We start from the raw sequence: 23,693 nt of genomic DNA, 5'->3' as shown, positions 1-23,693 counted from the left end.
CTGCATGAACCTTCATCATTTCACAACTTCAATCCTGACTCAGTCCTGTCTCAGGTTTGCTTTTTATTACAGAGGAATTTTGTTTTAATTTCACTGTGAATTGGAACAGTATTATCTTTATTTCCTGGAAGCTGTATACATTATTCTGCTGTGCATATTGTATATTGTGCAGCTATTTCTACATTATCCAAGACTGTTCTTAATCTCACTCAAGTTCCAGGACAACAAAGGGAGAGCTTATAACTACTACAGCTTAGGTGATAAGGCAGGTTATGGAGTACAGCCAAATTTAATGTGGCCATTGCACCTACCAAAAGTAATTGCAGGCCACTTGCAAATACGCCACGATCATACTTTGCAAATTCCTACTGTAGACTGCTCTGTTTAATAAGTGAAAATACTACAAGGTATGAATGATCCTGACCTTCATTAACAAACAGCAAAATTCATACCCAGAAAACACAACAGTCATCATGCCAACCCAGCAGTGAGCATAATAGGATGTCCCAGATTTTCTTCTACCTGCTGCAGCTGCAGAATGCTTTTCAAATACAGAAAAGAAAGTGGAGATTCACATTTTGTCCTAAATGCTCTCCAAACTGGATATACTTGAGATCATGCGAAAATTGAGTAAAGGAATAGAAAATCCAGAGCTGGGTTTCTCTTATAGACTGAAAAAATGGGCTTTTCACATCTGCAAACAGTTTAAATCCAGATCCTTGCACTTGCAGTACAAGTCAAAGAAGCAAGTCTAGGCTGCCTAGCACATTTCTAACTGTAGACCATTGACAGGCCCACACACTGGTGTCTTCTACACTGAGCTAATGAGGTGCAATCAGATCTTAAGTAATGTACACTCAGAATTACTTTGGCACTCTGTATCAATTTAGCAAGATGAAGATATCAAGTAGCTGCAACAGGTAAATTTGCAGCTTGCCCAGGTGAAGCTGAACAGGAGACTTGTACTAAGGGCTTGTGTTATGTGTGAGATGCTGTTTGTCAAATTTTCTGCTCTTAAGAGCTCAGAGGGACAGACAGAAATCGCTGAGCTGGGATATTAACCTCCTGGTGTGCTGCAACCACCTCTTAAGCATTAGGAGCATTATGCTCCAGACTTCCACAGGTAATTTTGAATCATGTTCAGACTTAAAGAGTTTCTAACAAAGCGTAGGGCTATCAGCATTCTGACCAACAGATGTTTCAATACTGAACTTAAAAACCTTCCATATTATTTGATTCTATGTTTATGCTTTAAATTATCACTGGGTTGAATTACACTGCATAATATCACAGTTTTCCGAAGTTATTTCTCCATATAAAGGGATTCAGATGCTTTACCCCTCTCTAGTTGCATGCTAAAATAAATACGGGATAGAATAACTGTTATACATCCCCAGGAAGGAAAAAAATCATCTCCTGAGTAAAATTTCCATGCACCATTAAAGAAGCTACAAGTAGATGGAAATGCATTCTGTGCTGGAACCTTAGGAAGATCTCCAGAGGAAAAGAAATATTGAGCTTTAGTGTTCATAAAGGGAGAAAGGGACTTACTAAAAACAGATAAATAAAAATCCAACTTTCTAACACATGGTAACCACAATAAATCACTCATTCTATTTTTTTGGCTTCTTCATTTTTTAATTGCTTCGCACAAGTAAAAGTAACTAAATACATAATTTGCATCCACCTCAACTCGAGTTCTCAGCTTTGTTAAGAAAATGGATGAAACTACACTGTAGAAAAAGTCCTCACCCTAAATTATTATAGGCTACATTAAGCATCTATAAAGCATACCCTGATAGCAGCGTGGTGAAGTCTGGAAAAAAGTGTGAGTGAGCTTTGAAAACCTCAGGTTTTCCAGTCAAGGAGAGCCACTCATTTTACACAAGTCTAGAAAAAACAATGGAGGTCCTGAAACACTTTTTTCTTTAGGGAGTGCTCCTCACAGTTTTGTGACAAATGCTTCTCATTCAGAAAGTTTTTCCACCAGCTTATCTGGATTTTTCTCAAAGGCATTGCTACAGTACATGAAATGGGAAGATCAGAATAAAGACTACTTAAAGAGGTCATTCACTTCAAGACATAGTATCCCATACTGAGAATAGTTCCATGGAAGTAAAGCCTGAGAATTTTTTTTTCAGATAGTGCTGATTGTCTGTAGATCATGAAGTTCAAGCCTCTTTTCAGCAGAGGCTCCTGTATTACCTTTCAAAATCAGGCTTAGAAAAAGAAAATTAAGTATTTTCAAAAATGCTTGTGAAATTTTGGAACAGAACTCAAAAGTTTTTGCACAATGACAGAACACATAACTCAAAGTCTTAAAACAATCCTCAGAGCCCAGCCAGGTGCCAGGGCTCCTGTACAGAGCAGAAGGAGGGTTAGGCAGGGAAGTGATTCACACAATACAAGAGCTGCATCTTAAGGCTCCAGACATCAGGTGAACAATTCTCACTGCAGGAAAACAGCTGCCTCCGCACTGAACTTCCAACTCTAAGGCCTTTCCATCATCAACCACTAAGGGTGCATCTGTCTTTTATTAATAGTTATAGAAAGAACTCTTTCTTCATCTAATAGCTCAGCAGTTAGCTCACAAAAGTTCCCTCCTTCACCTGAGGTTACCCTTAAATTTTTTTGAAGCTCTCCCTGCTGTCCAGAGGACAAGAGAGAAAGAGAATGGTATAAATCCATAATGTAGTACCCAGATACTACTCTACAAGATAAATACATTTGAACTACTTCCTAAAAGTAGTGATCAACAGCCTTAACCCAATAGTGAATTTGCTTATAAGTGACACAAAGTAAGGTGCACATAGTACTGACACTTACTTTCTGGCAGAAGGCATCCAGACCATGTGTGGAGAACTGCAGTAACTGGTGACAGATTAGCCTGCATGTCACACTTTAGCTTTCTCCTCCCAGCTTCCCAATGCCAAAGACGTACATCCTGCAGTAGTACAAGGCTGCAGTTCCGTGCTTACATGGACTTAAGGGAAGCCATGGCTTCTACAAACTCTGCTTTGCTGCATGGCACTGTCACACCTTTTGAGTTTGTCACGATGGAGGTCATGGCAGCACTCTCCTGCCAGATGAATTCCTTTTATTGTCAAAAAAGGAGAAGTGAATAAGCCAAACAAACTGCTATTCATTGTATAATTTGGATCTTTCTTCCCATACTTTAGAGGGAAAACATGGACATAGATGCTCACTCAAAAAAATGTAAAACTGAGATCCCACACTGAATTGCACTGAATTGAGTGCTTCCAGTTATAACATGCATTACATGTACTAAGGACTTTTCAGACTTTTCAAAGCTTGAGCACCACCACAGTGCCTTGCCCAGGGCATTCCTTAAAGAGCTTTAGAAAAAGACAAAACTTTACATTCTTATTCCAAGGCACAGAGGTTTTTGCTTCTCTCCCCTTTGTGCAAAAACATTTAGAAACCATTGTTCCTGCAGATTCTAAAATTTACCATTCTCTTCACATAAGAGATGGCTTTAGATCAAGACCTCATATAGTTCTGGCTCTGAAATAGAAGTAAAAGCATGGATTTTTGTTGTTGTTCTGACCCATGTGTTTTCATGACCTCCTATTCCTCGCTGCATTCTGAAAAATGCATTTAATTTTTAAAAAATCCCTATCAGAACTTCTTACAGATTGGACTTCTAGGAAATTCTTCTCTCAATTGTCACATCAGTGACGAAAGACTTCCCAATTCAGCCTAAAAAGGCAAACTCTGAAAATTTCAAACTATACAAATACTTTATTATTAATATTTTTCATCAACCTCTTTTAAAAATCTGTTTCAGATTTTTATACATATTAAACTTCCTAAATGTAGCTTAACTATTTAGAGATGATCTGGACACAGAAATTATATCACTATAAGCTAAGAATTTTTTTTAAATAAAATATTTGCTTACACCACAGTGACATGACCATACATGCACACGTACAATTCAAGTCATACCACTTGGTGTTACTTAACCTACTCTGAGCACATGGAGGCAGATGAACTGGTTTTCATAAAAGCAGTAAGTTTCAATATCAATTTGTAGTCAATGTTCTTTACAGAGTCCTTAGTAGTTCAGTATTTGGCTTGCTAATACTACAGAGAAACAAATTTAGAATTCATGCTGTAAGAGCTGCTGTAAAAGGACTTTCTGGACTACATTTTACCAAATGTAGCTCAAGCAAATTCTTACCTTTGGGTGAGATTTGAATGTTAAGTTGTACTAAAATGCCTTACTAAATTTTCATACCAAAATTAGGTTGGTAACTCCATAAACATTCTATCTGAACAAAAATAAAATGAAAACAAGCAAGCCAAACTACCATAAGACCACCAGTTTTACAAAACTGAAGAAGTACAAGAAAAAAAAGCCATCAAGTTAATCTCAGGCTCCCATGAAAATACAACAGACTTACACAATCACATCTTTAAATGAAAAACTCCTACTTCACATGAGAAAAACATTTTGAAAGCAACAATGTAAAACTAACCTAGTTTATAATGTAGTCTTTAAACAATAACAAAAAAACCTCATTAATTGCGTTAGCTTTCGTAAGATATTTACTATTGTTTCTACAATGCTATCAGTGCTCTTTTGCATAGTGTATATATTATAAAATTGTATATAAACATATACAATTTTATAAAAGCAAATAGGCAGCTGAAGAGTTGTTTGAATAAATGCCAAAATTACATATGAAGTTTGGGATTTTAAAATGTTTTCTAGATAAACTTTCTGCTGAAGTGAAAGGTTTTTTCCTCTGTATTTCTTCATATCTCCTACCATTGCTTCATCTGCATATCTATGGAGTTCTTTAATCACTTCAGTTATTTTCAAGAAGAGTAACTTTATTCAAAGTATTTCAATCCTTTTTAGTCTCTATCTCTTATCACTTGTACCTTCACTCTCCATTTCTCACTGGTCTTCTTCCTCCTCCAGTAATTTTCTATGCATTTCATTCTCTTGAAGTATTTGCCCCATCTCAGCCTTACTCCTTAGCTCCTACTTCTACTTGAACATTGATGTTGCAACAATTGTCTTACTTCCATGACAGAATTTGTGTCTCACATCTCTGGCACAGTCCCAGCTGCACCTTTCTCCCATTCCTCTGATCCCTGAAACATCATTTCCCTAAGCAAATAGCTTTGGAGAGAAGGACTGTGTTCTGATTGAAACAAAGATGCTGTTCTCTTCTTACCTGCTCCTCAAAGAAGCCAACACAGATCTATTGTGGGAACGCTTTTTTCCTGATTTATTGAAACATAGAGGGAACTGATTAAAAATTACAAAGTTTAACTTCAAAGAGCGTCTTTGTCTCTCTACTTCTATTTCTTAGAATATAAGATAAATCTAAAGGAAAAAAAAAAAAAGAAGAGACCTTGAGAATGTTTGCAAGGCTTGAAAACAAGCACTTCTAATATCCTCTGCTTGTGCTACAGGAAATCCACAGCTGCCTTGTATCCTTTGAAACAAGCCGGTCCTTCCCTCTCTATGGAATCTTACCACATAATTCACCTAAATGCTCAGATTTGCCTCTGTAAACAGGACCTTAAGGAGTTAACACGAAATTCAAGCGCGTGCTTAATTGCATTTAGATCTGTCTTCTAATGTCTACAGAAGCATGCAAGCAGTTTGATGTGACCACAGGTTCTAAACCCCTGCAAGAGTACAATCATGTTCAGACAGCAAGCACTGGAAGTAAATAAAGTAACAGAAGAACAACTTATATTAGATAATAGCACACGTAATTCCCTTTGCTTCCCAGTGCAAGTCTCGTGTTCTTTTATCCAGACATAGGAACACATACTTGTACTACTTATTTGTGACACTTCACACAAGAGAACATGCATATCCTAAACTTATTTTTCATTATTTCAGTGCATGTACCTGGGTGCGGTTCCAGCACTACTGCTCCTACTACTAGAAACCCCCTCAAAAGCATTTAGAAGATAGTCCCAAAAGACATGCATGAGAACAATAATTGCCAAGGAACACAACCATCCAGAGGGAGCTCAGATACACAAGACAAAAAAATTGAAAAATACAGAGCTTTAAAACACTTGTTTATAAGATCGGAAGTACAAAAAATAAACTTGAGGGCAGCTACAGAGTGATTTTAGGGGAAAAGTATATGTTTCAAGAAGAAAAGATTCTACAACTAAAAGTCTTTAAAATTACATAAAGCAGACACTTGATATAGTATCAACCTTCAGAAAATTCAGAATTTCTGCAGTAAATAATCTAACTGGAATTCTAAGAGATCCAACCTTCTTGTTTGAGTCAACGTACACTTCCAGATTGACCTTGTAACTGTGCAGCTTCAAGAGCTACCTCAATTTTTTTACTAACAGGCTCAGTAATAGAATACTGAAGAGCTTAAGTCATTCTTACTAATAGTTCTCTTTTGTAACTTTTGTTTTAAAATTAACAATAAAAGGAAAAGACATGTGGTTTTCCTCTTTCACAGGACTACAAGTGTCAAATTCCTACTGTGGTTGCAAGAGACCTTATTGTTCTATCACACAGCATTACTCTCTTAAAATCTTCTGCGTATGAAATGGAAAATGTCTTTACTAGCAGCACATTAAGAAAAATTATCTTAAGTCCTAAAAAAATAAAATAAAAGTCAGCAATTATGAGTTGAAGTTGTCCAGAAGATTGGCACACAAGTCTGTACAGAATGAAATGGCAGTTTGAAATGGCTCACTCTGAAAAGATATGGTAAGTCTTTCAGCATTCTAAAGAAGACACAAGTCCCACAGTAAGAATGATGTATAGATACCATACTGTGGCCTAAAGAGCAGTAATTGTCTCAAGAAGCTGTAAGAAAGCTTACCCATTACAACAGATGCAGACTGGATAACATCAGTGGTACGATTTTTGGTGAATTTTCAATACCCCGTGTCAAACTTTCCTTGGACAAAGCAGACACACTGCCTCTTGGCTGTAAATCTTAAAGGAGGTTATTCCTCCATCACATGTTTTTCTGGTTTGCAATCAAATGGTTTCTTTAGGAGCTGGAAACATTTAAAAATCATGTTAGACCACAGGAGCATTTCATCTCCATTACCAGAATATCTCCAGATCATTTCAAAAGGCTGCTGCCAAGTAGTTGTCATTTCCAACTCAAGAAGCCTTTCAAAAAGCTATTTACACTTTTGTCTTTCTTCAGGATTAGATTACTGTAATTCTTTATTGACTAGCTTGAACAACAGAGCTCCTCACAGTCTCAACAGGCTGTGCCTGCTCGTCTGTGTTTTTTGTTGGTGGTGATGGGTTTTGGGGGAAGAAAAAGGGGATGATTTGAACATATTGTGCTGATCGTAAAGCTTTTCCATCAGTTACAAGAGTCAATAAATTGATTACAAAATTGTTCTGTTTACATATGGCAGAAATTGTTGTCACTTCCTTGTAGCTGGCATGTTTAATCAAAACAAACTAGTTAAATCCTTACAAGAATTCTGTACTATATCATATTGATCACATTCTTCCTTTCCGCAGCACTGCACGAGAGCTACGTGAAGTCAAAAACGGCAGCTACAACCTCCTAAGACCTACAGTTCTACCTCCCAGGACAAATGGGATTTCTCTTTTTAAAATGAAAGTTGGAAATTAATCATAATCTGGCTTCTCACAGTGATAAAATTGATTTGATGGTAGGTTATTTCTTCTGAAGTACTGATTTGTGGTTTTAATTGCCTGATATATTAACTTTGCAATGCAACGTTTTGTTTTCTAGCCTTATTATTTACCAAGATAATTGGTATTGCATTTAACATAGCAAGAGGCTCATTCCCTCCCTTAGAAACGTAAACTCTCACATTTACAATCATAGAATGGTTTGGACTGGAAGGGACCTTTAAAGATCACCTGGTCCAATCTTCCTGCCACAATCAGGTTGCCCTAATCCCCATCCAACCAGACCTAAATAATTCCAGTGATGGAATACCCATAACTACTCTAGGCAACACTTTCCACTGTCTGACACCTTAATACAAAAAAAAAAAAAACCAAAAAACCACACAACAAACCCCTTTCAATTGAATCTAATCTACACATACCCTCTTTCAAGTTTAAAAACATTGTCCCTTGTTCTCTCTGAAGTTAACACATCATTTACTGCAATGAATTACGTACTGCTCAATTCAAGATCCCATGGCTTTCACCTAATGAATCTACAGATAATATTTATGGTCCCTGACAGTTTTTTTTAGCTTCTTCTGCCTATCAAATTATTTGGCATTATTGTTCATTTTGGTAAAAATAACAAGGCAGTGTTTCTGCAGAAGGCAGACTAAGAAATGCATGTCACACCCAGCTGTATTGAGATTATTCAAAGCTAATTGTTTATAGCTGGGATTGGAAGAGAAGAATTGGGCTCCACCATCAACAGACAAAACCTAGTGATTAGGCCAGTTTTCTTCCAACACTGATTCCTGTTGCAACTTTATTTTCCCAGAATGCTGGGTACTTACTGCTTCTGGGTTGAGTTCCTTGTTTTACAAACAGAACTCTTGCTGGTATGCTCTTAAATAATTGTAAGTGTTCTCAAAACATTCTTCAATATTTGATGAAGCAACAAACGATACCATAAAGACATTTACCTCTAATTCTTTTCCTGATCCTTGGCACATATTTTCTGCTGTTTGGTCCCCAGCCCCTTGTGACAAGGCCCTTTTTGAAAAGCAGAGCCCACTACTGTGTGTACAAGAGATTCAATAAGCCAGGCAGACACCTTAACAAATTCATAGTGAAAATTTCCTGTGGATAACAGGCTTGGTACCCACCAACATCCAGTGTAAGTCTGACTAGTGACAATTTGTTATTTCAGTCAGACTCATTCCCAACCATACTTGACATCCAGAACCGTAGTAAGAATGTATATTTTTATTATATGGACAATGCTTTTAAACATATTCAGAATTGCTGGGTATCTATAGATGTAATTCATCTCAGTTGAAATCAATGAGCAGTTGGAGGCTTTTTTTTCTCTCTGTGTTTGCATATTTGACAGTAGCAGTTCCTGTATGCTTAAGTGATGTCTCTGTTGGTTATTATTGAATTTCTTCTCTGAATCACATTCAGATGAACAAAGACAGGTCAATTACATACTTTCACTTTTCTCTTAAGATATTTTCATTAAAATCAAGTTTGATTAGGATTCAACATTTGAAATCTTTACACCTGTCTTGTCTGCAAGGCACCTAGAGATCTGCACCAAAACGTTAGCCTGATGCAGATGAATGATTCCCTTACATAATCTATTTGAAAAATAAAACGTGGCTTGCACTTACCATCATTATGGTAAATATCCACTGCAACATGTAGATTTCTAGTAGGATGGTAATTACTGTGCTCAAATCCTGACTACACTGGAAATGTACAATATGACAAAGTTTTCAAAATAGCTACAGAAAGATTGGCCTGCTTTAAAAAGTATGTTGAATAATTTCACCATCTTTCTCAATATTGTTTTCCCAAAGCTTATGTAATATTAAACCTCTCGTTATTTGCAACGTGAAAATGGCTTCCCAAAAGATGAAAATAGCAGAAAAGACAATGATCTGCAGGAAGTACTTGGAAAAATAAAGACTCTCTCTTGAATATAGAATCAAACTGCAATTCATGCAGATTTAGAGTACATCTTTCCTCCAAGACTAAACCACCAGACAGAAACCATGCAGTGAGTGGATTAGCAGGATTCTGACTCCAGAGCAATAGAAAGATGAAGAAGACCTGGTCCTTTTCATTTCTGGTCATGTTGGTTCATGATCAGACTGCATTACCTTCTACTTATCTAATTCAACAAAAGGATAGCAGAAGGTATTTTCTGTAAGCCTAACTTACGTTTTCAGCCTGCTCTCACACATTTTGGAGGAACTTTAGCGGTCCTCCATTGATCTCACTTTTAAACAGAAGACTGCTTTATCTGAAGGCGATGCAGAAACTGGACAGCTTCCAAATGTTTATCAAAATTATCTACTACTACTAATGATCTCTGGAGATGTCAGTCTATTAAATAAGGAAGTAAATCAGGGAAACAGCTAGGACATTTGATAAAAGGACTAGCTAGTTAAAAAATTAAATACAAAAAGTACAAAAGTACATTAAGTGCCTACAAAACAATTACGCTCTTGTATCTCCAACACCTAAGATTATCAGAACAAAGTAAGAAAACAGGGAAAGGTCCTCCCCCTACGCCAGAGCTCCACTCAGTGTGGAAAGGGGAGAATGGACTTGTATCACACATGGAAGCTTCAATGCTCCTGCTGAAGCAGGGTGCCCTACTTTATCCTGGACCCCTCATGTTGCCCTAATTTATGGCACCAGTGAATGACTGAAAGAATCACAAGCCAGAGGGGATCAGCAAGTAGAAATTGATTTCTGCCCTCTCAGGATTCTTTCCTCTTTTCTCTCTGCCTTTTGCAAACAAAAAATCCACTCATTTGTGCTACTTCAGCTCAGAGGGGCTATCTGGTAACTAAACCAACCTTATGTTCACAAACCAGAGTTCTACATCTGTGCTTTAACATTAGAAGATGTTTGGGGTTTGCTGTTGTTGTTTTGTTTTTAAATAAAATACCTGCAAAGGGTTTCCATATACAGATGTTTCTGTACACTTTCCTGGCTTTGAAAGTTGGTCAGAACAATTTAAGGTATTATAGTAGGTGACACTTGGAAGGACAGAAAAAATGCTTCACAAAAGGAAGAGTTTTGCCTGATGATCTACCCATCAGTGAGTTTTATCAAGCACAATTTAAAACAAATGCAGAGCATGGGATGCAGACAAATACAAAGCAAAAATGTGAATGAAAGTCCCAATGAGAGAAACTTAAGCAAAACATTACAAAAATCAGGATTCTAGTACCAGTGAACTCCCTTTCTCTCAAGTAAGTTTGCTTCCTTTCCAGCTTCCCTCGTGCCTCTGCAGAACATAATTGAAGCAGAGCAGACTAACTTGAATGGCAGGCAGCCATTAAGACTACAAGTACTACTTCTCAAAAATCTTCAGAATTAAACATTCAAGATCACCTGTTTTAAATGAGTGCCAGACAGAGTCTAAATGTGTCAAAATCCCGCCAGGAAAGTCCCAAACTTGTACATTCTACAATACACTAGGAACAGAAAAGTAGCTTCTGCAGAAATGCAGTCTTTTTAGCTTTGATAACTATTTAGATTGAGATACCTCAATATCTCAATGTGTTTGATGTTTGTCACGAGACACTTTGAGGCACAGGAACTCATGCCTAACAAATGACCAACTTCTGTATACACTACTGTTCAGACACTTCCACAAAAAATCTTCATAACCTCATCTCATCAGTACCCAAAAATGAAAAAAAAAACCAACCATGTGCATATGCAGAGACAACAGTGGCTTACAATACAGATATTTATGAATACTACTTGTACAGTAATTAACAAGCTTAAGTTTTTTTTTTTTAAAAAAACAACAATGGATTTGCAGTGTGGCTTCTTTTATTTTAACATGCCTAGCAATAAAAAAGTGACTTTCATTAAGGGATAAATCATATTTATTTGTAGTATGAAGTCCATGGGACCCCTGTCAATCACTAACAGTATAGAAACATTCATAAGCTAATCACAGCTAAGCTAATTTGGGCTCCTTTTGAGCCAAATTATGGTGTTTTATGCCAAACCTTATTCTGAATTAATTGCAGTCCTAGCGCACAGGAATTCAAACGCAATACAAAAAGGTGTTGCTGCACCTGGACACCATTCAGAGTCACATAATTCTGTTTCTCATCTTAGAGGAAACAACGTACATCAGGAATAATGCCATTGAAATTGATATCCAGCCTATCCAACATATTACTGAATAAATATTTTTAAGAATTAAGCATTAAAAAGTCTCCTTCTAACTCAGCTTCTTTAGAAGCAAAGGTTGAAGGACAGTTTGCAGTATAATTCTCAGCTGGCCTCCGGAGACCTAAAAGCAGACTGGCACTGTTACCCAACTTTATGCCAATTATTCTTTCTCTGTGTTCTGTATGTGAAACATTAATGACAGTCCTGTTTATACAGACTAAGCTGTAGAGAATTTTGTTAGAGAGCTGCTGACATGCAAAGCTTGTATACATCTTCAGATATTTTTCCACAGAATCAAGTTTCACAACCACATTTTCACTACTGAAAAATGACTGTTTACATCAAGTAAACATAGTTGAGACTTTTTGCCCAGTCTCTCCAGATCTACTAGTCCTTCATGCAGCAGAGAAATCTAGTGATCCCTATGGAGAATCTATTGTGGACCTAGGCCTTTTTTTTTTTTCCAGCAGTTATACTTTTCATCTGTTACCTGTCCAACAGTAATCCAAGTTAACCCCAGTCAATTTGTTTCAGTTTACTAAAACAGCAAGGGGCCCACAAGTTCACTGTATGCTTGACAACATCTATAAGTTCTCAGCTGCTTATAAACACTGAACACACCCCACAGTCAGACAGATACAAAAGGAGGAAGTAAGCAGGTACCAGACCTTCACTACATCAACTCAACCAATTCCAGTAAGAAATTCTCAGCTCATATGGTGAGATTTCCCTTACCATGGAGGGAAAAAACCTATGCTAACTTGCTGGAAGTAGCTAGAAAAAACAGACACTACAGTGAATGTGGAAGATTGCTTCCCCTCACAGTACACAAAGCCTCAAAGTAGATCGCACACAGCCTGTGCCTTAGAAAGTTACCTTTCATTCCAACTTGCTTCTGAACAGTAGAATAAAGAACCCATTAATCACAGATATTGTGTTAAAAAATTACCAGAAAAAAATCAAGAGTTAAATTTGCAGGGTTTCTCTTATTTTTTCCCCACCTTAAACTACAATCATCTGCCTCAATTAGATGTTGGTTGCAAGCCCTCAATCATAAAGCTGAGCTTTGGATCAAACATGCCTGCCACTATCCATCTCCCTGTTGGATCACAGTGGGCCTGTAGGCCCATCTTCCAAAACAGTTCCTTTCTTCTTCTGACAGGAGTGGCCTAAGTCAACCTATATTTGATAGTTTCCAATGAGAGAAAATCTTGCTGAAAAAAATTTATCTAAAGGATTCAACTAAGTAGTTGTTTATATTCATGCAAAGACCAAGGGGTTTGAGCAATATGGGTTCATTTAAAGCTTAGGAAGGAAAGCTCAAGCTCATCTTAGTTAAACTCTTTGCCCAGGCTTATAGTTCTCATTACTGCTACAAATGGGGCCCTATCAGCATCAAAATTGTCCCCAAAATAAAAATAAAATAAATCACTAACAATGTTTAATTAGATTCTGTTCACAGCCAGTTTGTCCAGATTCACTGGAAAAAAACGTGATTCTTTTTCTAGCTGAAGAGAAAATCCTCTACCTCAACTAGCCAAAAGAATGAAGACTAGAAATATACTACAAAATAATAGGAAGCCTGCCTAACCAACATCTGAACGTCAGTCTAAGCAAAAATAAAAATGTAGCTGCCTTTATAGAAATATTCTTTTAGTCTTTAAATTTAATGACTAATTCAATCATTAACTTGACAGCCTAAGAAATGTATTATTAGCCTCCTCAAATAGCAGACTTGGTAGTAAAGCTAAAATTGAGGTCAGTCGGTTTTTGACTGACTTTTGACAACCCGATCCCATTAAGTTTCTAGAGTTTGCTGGGATAAGTTCCATGAGATAGTAGCACTAGCTTTTTTTTTAAAAAAAAAAAAACACCAGTACATTATTCTTTAAACTATTCTGAAATAAACATCACTATAGCAGTAACGAACATTACAGACAAGCATTACTATAATAAAAGTTTGTTAATGATGTTAATACAAATTAAAACCAAAAATAGCACATTTTCCTCCTTATTTCCTGTTGTCCTTTTCTGACGGTGGGAAGAAAAAAAAGATTAGGAAAAAACTGAAGTAGTTGACAGTTTTATTTAGGAAATAAGACAATTACGCCTCTGAAAGGTTAACCGACATGCATGAGTTATCATATACTCCTTCTCTTCAAGGTTATAGACTGTTTAGCAGAACTCTGCCAACGCCAGTTATCTGAAGGGAGCTAGAAATCATCTCTGTTGATGACAGACCTCTGAGCAGATGGTAAGTAAATCAAGGTCCTGATGTGAAATGTTAAAGCTTTTATGCTGGAAGACACTGTTAAAGCATTATCCAGGTTAAATCAGATTCCACAGAATACCAGTTTACTAGTAGGCAGGCGTGAAGCCTTCCACTGGGAATTCTGCAATATCTGAGGTGTGGGATATTTTCATTTGGTTTCAGTTGTAGTCTGGGGTTCTTTGCATATTTTAAGTTCTGTGAGGTTTCTTTTTGGCTCGATTTTTTTTTTTTAATTATTAGACACTGACATGTTATTTAAACAGTATTTTTTTTTATTATTGAGTAGTCACTGCATAAGTTCTATCAAAAGGGAAGAATAAGCAGGGGAAGAGAGGACTAATTGTTTGTCATTTAGAATAATTTCTAATCGTGTTTAATTAGGTCAGTAGCATTTGAGAAAGCAGCTTTCATAAGCATAACTGAAAATCTAATTGAGCAACATAACGTAAATTCTTATAAAATTTCTACTTAAATATCTGGCACTTGGCTGTGCAATTACAACTTCTCCAAAGAAGATGTTAGCATGTAAATATTTGGAAAGGACTCAGTACATCAGTAAACAGCTACTTTTGTTTTAAGGAACAGTCAGCGGGACCTGCACAGGAACACTATAAGAAAAGCACTGTTAACAGTTTTGTAGCTACCAACAGAGTGAAGCAACTTTATTGAAGCAGAGGCAGCAATAATGCTATTCTAAGGTCTTCAATGCAGCTTGACCATCAAAATAGAGTATACGGCACCAATATCTACTGCTCTCACAGGAAAGAACAACATTTCCTGGCATGATGATCTGGAATGCTACATTTTATGAATGGTTAACCTACAACAAATAAAGTTTACAACTTGGATGACTTTGCTACTTGCTCCATCATGCCCTATTGCTGATCCAAGCTACTCACGTTGCAGGAAACTGCCTTGAAAATCATGGTAGCTTGATTTATAATGCTGACATGAGAGTATGGATCCACATGCCCCTGTTCAACTCAAAATCCCTTCAGTAGTAGCCATGATACTCAGTTTCTCCAAAACACACAGAAATTGCAAGCAAAGCATCACTCACCAAACCTACCCAGAACACTTCTTCCCCAACAGAACTCTTCCAGCATCTTTGTGATTTTCTGTAATTGATTAAAATCAAATACATGTAATTTTTTCCTCAATAATTTTCTTCAGCCGATTATAATAAGCTTGCTACCTAACTAATCTATTTGCCAGAAATAGAAACAGCCCTTGTATCAACTTTTTCCAGACGGTCTGGAAAGCTTCACCCTGATTGATTACACCACTGCTTGCTTCTTAAGCACTGTTACACACTGGTCTACTCATGTATTTTAAAATTTTCATCCTTGTCTCTACCTTCTTCCCCAACCCCCACCTTCCACATCGAGATCCATAATCTCTGTACTAATGCTTCCATTGTCCTCTAACTTCTGGAGTCATTTCTAGCTTATGCTCCAAGGAACGGGGGGAGGGAGGAAGAAAAGTACATTTTTGACAAAGACCGTAAGTGATGAATACAGCTACAGGGGAGAGAGATTTTTCCCCTAAACCTTTCGTCTTTTTATTCACTCTCCAAATGCACTGAGATTAATAATGCCTCTGGGCCACTGTATGCAAACCTCCACTGTACATACAGAGAAAAGATTATAATTGAATACCCTATTATGATGGGCAAGGAAAAAAGAAAAGCTGGCAGACGGAGCTCAAAGGCTGAACTGGCCTGGTTTGGCTTTCAGCCCACAGCACCTACAATTATCCTGCAATGGTTTTTATTTATCTATTTAGTGTTCCCACTAGGCAGAGTGAAAATCTAGTATTAATTTAGTGCTCGTGGTTAGGCAGAGAGCTCTAAATTGAACAAAGTTACTCAAACAGATAACGAAATGTGGCTGGAGCCCTAATGTCCTGCTTTGAATGAAAACAGTACAAATCATAACCTTCTGCAAATGGTTTACAGCCTGATAATGTATGCAAAAATTCTGCTAAATTACATTTTTACAAAGCAGCCTCACCAAGGTAGCAATAGTGAACCTTCACACAAACAATAGGCAGTGAGCTGACACTGAGTGTCCCACAGCTTCACAACAAAACAAAAGCGATGGACAGAAGTAGAACAGAAAGCTGTGCTGATTACAGAGCTTACCTGGAATACACATTAAGGAAGAGAGGAAACCCCAAAAGTGAAGGCTGGCACTTCCACAGCTCTTCATATATGAAATCTAGATGAAGTCACCTCGTTTGCTCTTGAGCACCTCATGTATTTATAACAAAACATCCTCATCCAAATGGGTATCGCTAGTAGTTACCCTGTTAGATGAAGACCTTGCCAGTACTAGCATTTCACTGATGTCCTTAAGTAGCACAGATATGGGAAGTAAGAATGAAATATCAAATCAAATTCCCTTTAGACCACTGAATTCAAATGAGCTCCACAAACGTGCCTCCTACTTTGAACTAAGATGGTGTTCTCTTTAGATGCTTGTAGCTACACTCTATGACTGCAAATTGTAGCCTAAAGAAAATAGATAACGTCTTAGCTGTAAGTCATTTTATAAAAGCTTTCCAGAAAAAAAAAAAAAAAAAAGCAATTTGAGACTTCATATGAGAGCACGAAAACAAATTCAGAGAGATAACAGAATGTTGAGCATATGATCAATGCCCAAGTGATAATCAGGACTATTCAGAATAGTTGCTCTAAAAGTTAAACATAGGGACACAATTTCTCAACTGATCTACAATTTGAAGACTAAAATATATTCAATAAATCAAAGGATTAAGCTTGGAACATGGAGCACTAATACCACGTTCCAGAAAATCAATTATTTTAGCTGCATTGTTGCTGCCTTTTTTTTTTTTTTTTTTTTTTTTTAAAGATACTAACCACCACAATTGCTCCATTACTCACCACAGTACATAAAACATCTAAGATTTCGGAAAGCAAATAACAGAAAAATATGGATTAAACTGATAAAAATGATAATTCCAGACATGATTAGATTTGCTGTGTTGTATAGCCTGCACAGCAGGTCGGGGATCCTTCAGAAGTATTAGGGAAAGGTTTAGGGAAAGCAGATTAATGGGGAAAAGATTAAGTGTGCTCTAAAAGCAGGACAAAACATATTTTTAAAATGACAATTCTAACAACAATGTTTAGGGATGCTCCAGAATGAAAATAACACACACTTTACTTAAACACTAGAGGCACGAATGTCTCCTATGTACAATAATGCTATGCATTGCATGACTTTAAATCATAAGCTGAATAAGCATTTGACATTAAGTGGCACTAATGACATTTAATCAAAATATAGCCAATCGTTTCTAGCACTGAATAGCCAACCTCTATTTTCCCCTTCTCTACATGCAACTTTTTACTAGACTGATCCTATGGATAAAGGCCTAGGAATCTTTTTTTTTTTTCATACCCAGAAATATACCACGGTTGAAAATGAAAGACAATAATAGCCATTTCTTGAGCACCACTTAAGAATCATTGATGCCACTGCCCTCTCTCCAGTGTTGAAGGTTTTCTTTTTAGTTCTAACTGAATACACTATGCATTTAACTAGCTGAAAACAAACAAAGGGTACTACTGCTATAGCCCTAGAAGAGAAACACTGTTCAGCTGCTGAATGCAGGCTGCAGACTTAACTGCTGGCACCAGAAGAGTAAACAGTTGCTAATGCAATACCTATGGTATCTTACAAGAGCATTAGCAGCAAAACAAATATTTTGCATTACCATCCATAATGACACACCCTTCTTCAAAAAAGTAACAGTAGCACTCTTACACTTGAACATCACCACAGATATTGCCTCCAACATTAATTAGACTTTAATTGCTGCTTTCTCGCTTTATGAAATGTATTTCAGTTTTGAAATTCTACAGAATCTCCTTGGTAGAATTTTCTGGCTTTACAGCCACCGTGATTCTATGTTTACAGATGATTCGGTGATTCCTTAACTATTTAAGGCACTCAGAAGTAGTGGGAGGCTCACAGAAGGAGTCAAATGGAGCTTGCAGCACCGGGAAATAGGATCCGATGTCCACAGCTATTACAGAAACACCCACAGATCTAGCATCATCTCACAGAGAGCACATTCCTTCCTCAGGATTGTCTAGGAAGTGTCTATCACCCAAGACTGATTATTCAGAATAAAAAAAGAGCTGCTTTAAATAGAGGAAAGCTAAGGAAAAAATTGCTTATAATTGCTGCTTCTCCCCTCTGAACTGCTGGGACAAGCTTTCAAAGGACATCTTGGCTCCCCGGTCCTGAGCAGTTAGCACTATCTACTGTGCTAGTGGTAGCAAGTCAGAGTTCTGGCTTTTTCCCACAATTAATAAAACCCAAATGTCACTTCACTCTATGTCTCACTCAAGTCATAGCATACCAGCCCTTCTATTTTGTTGTCTGTGGTAGATGAAAGGCTTTTGCTTTCTTCCTAAGAATTTGACCTCTATGCTGCTTAGCATCATTTTAATCTATATCCACTATGCTTCTGGAAACTGTCCTTGGTTTTTAATTCTACAAATGTCACAGTGAGAAATCTGAAGTATTATGAAATAACATCCACACCCATAGGACTAAATTGTGCATATCAGTCTCAAAGTGACCACACAGTCTTCCAGCCTGTCTCTTCATTCACCTCAATCTCCTTTGTTCTCATGTATCCATTTGTTATATCTTTACTTAGGCTATAATCTCCTGCAGGCAATAATGTCTTCTATATGTTTTAGAAAGTGCTTTTTCAGGCAATAAGGCACACATCATGTTTCTCAGCTTCCCCATTTGTAGAGGCAGCATGCTAAGGCAGTACTTACCTACCTCACAAGGCAGCTGGCAAGTTAAATTTGTTAATGATTGTGATGCATGTGGAGATCCTCTTATGGAAAGCTCTAAGTATTGTCATAGGTCAAAAGTGAGGCTTAAAGCTTGAGTTAGCTTCCCATTCTAACACTAATGAGAAACTAGTGTCTTTCCCCAATTAAGGAGGGGTTTATTTGTGGAATAAAAGGATTGTTTACATAGCTTGCCCTTAGCAGGTTGGAAGTACCCCAACGGAGTAAATCCAGTAGTTTCTAGCTTCTGCCTAAAAACAAAAACAGCACAACAAAAACAACTAACTACACACCATGTAGACATGCAGAAAAAAGCGTTACTATGAGTTCAAGAGATTTCAGTTAGTCCCTCTGATTTTTTCCGTAATTAAATTTTTAAGTACTCAACATGGCATTGTCTTTAATTTTTCCTGAAGAGTATAAAAACATTTGGAGAAAGTCCTGCTTCACTCTAAGTTCCTTTTATTCATGCCACCTTTATACTAACTGTTGTATGGCCAAATATCACTTTACAGGAACTCTCCCAACTACTTGCATTTTTATTTTACTGCTGGTAAGTATTTCAAAATTCTAACTAAGTTCTCCCCAGTTTCAGATACCAGACACTCTCTATACTCATAATAGCAAAGGACATCAGAATCAGCAGTGCTGCCAGAACACTCTTCAGTTGTGTTCCTCAAACCTTTAGTAATCTCACAAAACTGTAGTGTACTCTTACAAAAAAAAAAAAAAAACAAAAAACCCACACACAACAAACAGAACTCAAATATACCTATTAAGCTTCCTCTCCACTACAATACCAGGATGCAAGAGGGGGAATACCTCCACCTCCTTTTCACTCCCACATTCAAGTAAGCAGCCTATAAAAGGCTCTGTACAACACACTACACCATGGCACACATTAAACATATAAAGGTAACTTCAGGGCATTATGATTATTAAGAAGTATTTGTCTCTTTTATTCCACACTAGTGAGATTTCCATACTCAGGTCTTTTATATCACGCACATAGTAACTTGACTTACATACACAAGTCCTCAGCATTACAGGATAAATCCACTCACAGAAGTGGGAACTGCTGGTCCACGGTGAGAATTTCCATCTTTAACTAGACACGCTACAGAGGAAATCTCTTGCACTTGGTACAGTCAGCTTCAGGTAGAACTTATCCTGCAGCAGAAAAAAAAAAAAAAAGCATATTTACAATACAATATAGTTCATACGAATACTAGTAGCTGAAGAGCTGTGAGAAGTCTAATTTGAAGTTTGTTACTGATGTTTACAGACCAGGCAACAGTTGGTGTCACCACCACTGTGTGTACTGTGTGTACATTGCTATCTTTGTTACACTTTGCCACTTCATGGGACAAGTACCACATTGTTATGAGGCTGATAAACAGGTCCTTATGGAACCACACAAACATGAAAAGAAACTTAATTCTAAACAGAGTACATCAACAGGCCATGCTAGTTAATTACACTTCTGGGGAAGGCCTACCATGAACATTTAGAGATGAGCTTTTTTTTTTTTTTTTTTTTTTCCAGTTTTGAAAGTGTTTTGTTAAGAAAAGATGGTCTTCAAATTTTTGTGGCTAATAGACACTGGTGCTGGTACACATGTGCTGGCTTTTAAGGTAAGAAAAAAGAAAGAATAGAAATTGTAGATAGAGGGACAAAAATTAGGCCACTCACTGCACCACAACAGATTGTGTCTGGTGCTTAATGCCACAAAAGCTGACACTGAGTTCCTTGACCAGAATCTTCAGCACTCCAGGCAGAAAACAAGAGGAAAGAAAGGCCACAAGGGAACTACAGTCCCTATTACCTCCACCTATGATCCACAACCTCGTTTACATTCCCATTCCCTTACAAAAACATACCATGCTTACATAACCACTGCAACAGCACATGAACTTTTTTCACCTACCTTTGCCCTTTTCTGTGGCAGTACCGCGTCTGGTGAGTAAAGGGGTTTGCCCTAAAGCACTCTTCCTGTCAGTTTCTCTGCACCCATCAGCGATTGCTGACCAGCTACCATTCACCACTCGGTAGCAGCTCACACAGCTATCCCTCCCTCTAGAGTTACTCACCTACAAAAGGATATCAGTGAACAACGCTGCTGTGCCCCCTTTGGACAAGGTACAGCCTGTTTCATGCCCTAGCACAGCGAGTTGCTCAGCAATTGATCGTCTGGATTCGACGCAGCTGTTCGTCCCTCCATCTTGAGCAGCAGCTGCCCGCGGCCACACACCAGATCCCGTGTCACAGCTGTGGAGCCATCCGCCAGTCAGCCCAAGAGATGCACGACATGGCAGAGCAATACGCAACTAACACTGCCACTCGTCCTCTGCGCTTACTTCAATACAAATAATTTAAAAAGCAGAGGCGCTTCGAAGGGAATGGACTTAATCGCCACAGAAACGATCAAACCGCCGTTAAGGGTCACAGCAGCGGCTGATCCAGTCGCACAGCGCGGCCGGCCGCAGGGCAGCCCTGCCAGGAGGCGTCAGAGGGGCAGCGCGCTTCTCACACCACCACGCTCACGGCGCTGCCAGGCTCGGGCCGTGCCACCTCTCTCAAGCCCTTTCCACTTTACTTCGGTGTTCTCAACGCGGTTCAGCGCCTTATTTACACTCAAGCGCACGACGAACGGAGCCACCGGCCGCTGCGAGAGCGACGGCTGAGCTGCCCTTGTGCCGAAGCAGCCGGGCACGTAACATGGGTGCTGAGGCGGCGAGACGGGGCCGCCGGGCCAGAGCGGCTTCCCTGCAGCCACGGAGCTCTCAGCCCTTCCAGCACCGCCGGTCCGAGCGCCCAGAGCGCTCGAGGGGCGGGCGGCATCCCGGCGGGGGAGGGCAGGCTCCCAACCCGAGCGGGCGCTCGCTGCCGGCGCAGGCTGTGAGGAGCTGCGAGCCGCCGCCCCCGCCGAAGCCGCCCGCCTCGCGCCGTGCACGAGGGGCTCGGCGGGCATCGCGCGGCCGGCTCCTCCCCTGCCCGGCAGCTCGGTGCTGGCGCAGCTGCTCGCTCGCTGCCGCTCGGCTGCTTCAGCAGCGCGCGCTGAGGGAATGGTCACGGCTTTGAGCGCAGCTGCACGAGAGGCAGCGGGATGAGGCCGAAAGGCGCTCAGCCGACCCGCCGCCCTGTGTGGTGAAGGAAGCAGCAGAGAGCTGTTCGCACCAGGTTTAGCTCTTGTAACCAAACGGTCAGCGAAAGTAAGCATTTCAAGTGAGATTTACTCAGTTAAAATTATCCTCAAGTAAACAAAGCAAAAAAAAAAAAAAAAAAAAAAAAAAAAAAAAGAGGGAAAAAAAAAAGGAAGGTGTTAATCTGAAAGCCCCTCTCAGTTCCTAAAGCATCGAACCGGTGGGGCCCAACCCTCCCAGTCACACAGCAACACATCCAAGACTTCCTGCGTATTTTGCTCAGCATAAAACGATTTCCATCAAGACTCAGTTTTAAAGGAGTAAAAGAACGACTGTGTTTCAAGTCACTGCCGTAAGCACATAGCCAGCATATTTTTCACCTTTCTACAAAAGGAATCCAGAGGTCTTCATGCCCACAGAAGGACTGCTTGGACACCTCCACCATCTGCAGGGCGGCAGTCAGCACATTCGGCATGCATGGTGCCCATACAAACCTGCAGAGGACTACAGAGCTTTTTTTCCAGTTCATTCTCTCATCGACATGCTCTAAAGCCTGGTGAAGACCCCGTTCCCTGGGGTGTTTCCCCATCGGACGCAATGTTAGCGGTTCACACAGCGCTCCGCTGCCCTGTGCATCTGAGTTGCTTCACATTCCAAGATCTATTTGCGCTGTTTTAGAGAAGAAGGCCATACAAGCAGCCTCGACTGCAGTAGTATGAAACATCTGGGAGCAGGATTACTTCTGTCATGTGCTGCCAAAATAATATTTTGCTTATGGAATTAAAATTTTAAGGGATTTTCCCAAATCCACACAATGTTCTTCAGCACTTAAATTTGCATTAGGACATTTACATTAGCATATACATGTGTAAGAGACCATCCTGCCAACCAATTCCTATCACTTATTTAAGAGCTTTACTCCACCTAAAACTAGGATTTATGTAAGTTCTTGAAACAGACTTTAGTTACATAGTAACAGATTTTCTAAGTGCCTTTTCCCATCTGCTCTTACACTCACATCTGCAAGTATCTGTCTTTAGTGATCACCTTGCCACAATTACATATGCCTTCCTGACTCCCTAGACAGGGCTGCTTCCCTGTTTTCTAGATGTGCTATTTCTGCACACTTGGAAGTTTCAGCTCCTTACTTGAAATGGCTGCAGAGAAATGCTGAATATTATTCAGTGAAAGAATCACTGTTTTTCCCAAACTGTTTTCAAATACAAATGCTTGCAGAAAACAAAAGAACAAACAAAAACAAGCAAACAAATGAACCCAACTGGCTTGTATGTTCTTTGCCAGTATCCCACGCTAGTGTAGTACACAGGTAAAGTAATTTTGATACTTTGCAATGTTTATTGTTACCCCCTCAGCAAAAATAAGCTCTCCTACTAGAAGGAGCGTTCTGCTGATGCTGTTTCAGGGCATCACTGCTTGCTCCTTCAGCACTGAAGGCAGAAACACGCCAATACCCAGCTTCCAAATCATGTCCCACACCACTCCCAGCACTGAGAGCTCCCACACGCCCTTTACTCAGCTGCCAGAACTTCTCACTTCCCGTGACAACCTCTTCGGCACAGCCATATACATTAACAC

The 23,693-nt window shown here is 39.0% G+C and overlaps 1 protein-coding gene across 5 annotated transcripts in view; it reads right to left on the bottom strand.

Moving 5' to 3' along the window:
- The window catches only part of RORA (RAR related orphan receptor A), a 398,577-nt gene that overhangs the window by 359,277 nt on the left and 15,607 nt on the right, over nt 1–23,693 (bottom strand). For 3 of the 5 annotated variants that reach the window (XM_090148734.1, XM_090148738.1, XM_090148736.1), the window contains one exon: nt 19,980–20,124. The gene's annotated coding sequence lies outside the window, so the exon portion shown is untranslated. Of the gene's footprint in view, nt 1–19,979; nt 20,125–21,044; nt 21,773–23,693 lie in introns of those variants that run through there. The other 2 variants (XM_090148737.1, XM_090148735.1) reach the window with 2 other exon arrangements.

This window comes from Phasianus colchicus, chromosome 12, assembly GCF_987193195.1.
Source record: "Phasianus colchicus chromosome 12, bPhaCol1.hap1.1, whole genome shotgun sequence".
NCBI lineage: Eukaryota > Metazoa > Chordata > Aves > Galliformes > Phasianidae > Phasianus > Phasianus colchicus.
The sequence above is the reverse complement of the archived record's forward strand: the minus strand, read 5'-3'. Positions and strand labels throughout refer to the sequence as shown.